Source organism: Aptenodytes forsteri, unplaced genomic scaffold, assembly GCF_000699145.1.
Source record: "Aptenodytes forsteri isolate BGI_AS27 unplaced genomic scaffold, ASM69914v1 Scaffold55, whole genome shotgun sequence".
Classification (NCBI taxonomy): Eukaryota; Metazoa; Chordata; class Aves; order Sphenisciformes; family Spheniscidae; genus Aptenodytes; species Aptenodytes forsteri.
In genome coordinates, this window is record NW_008796063.1 from 10,911,117 (window position 1) to 10,911,564 (window position 448).

Here is a 448-nt window from a genome sequence, read left to right on the forward strand (position 1 = left end):
CTTGGGGCCCTTCTGTCCCTTAGGGCTATGGGGGAGGCTGGGGTAACCCCGTTTCGGCAGCTCGGCCGCTGGGTGCCAGGATGCTGCCTCCATCCCGGGCGCTCACGTTCAGCAGAGCCAAATCCCCCGGGAGCAGCGGGAGGAGGATGCTCCCATTATCCGGCTCCTGCCGTGTCGGAGGCAGCTGGACCAGCCGTGCATTAATAGATTACACAGAGGATTTTGGGCTCGCCGACAGCAAGGGGAGCGCTCGCGGGAGGCAGCACGGGCAAGGCCAGGGCGGCTTGCTGAGCCAGCGGGGACGGACGCAGCCCCCCGCTCCCTGCTAACACCTTTTCCAGCTGAGGTAGGTGGAGGGCTCGGCCACGGCACCGGGATGCTGCTGGGATGGCTGGAGCGGGGATGGGGATGCTGGTCCCCATCTGCCTCCAGCAGAGCCGCCCGCGGG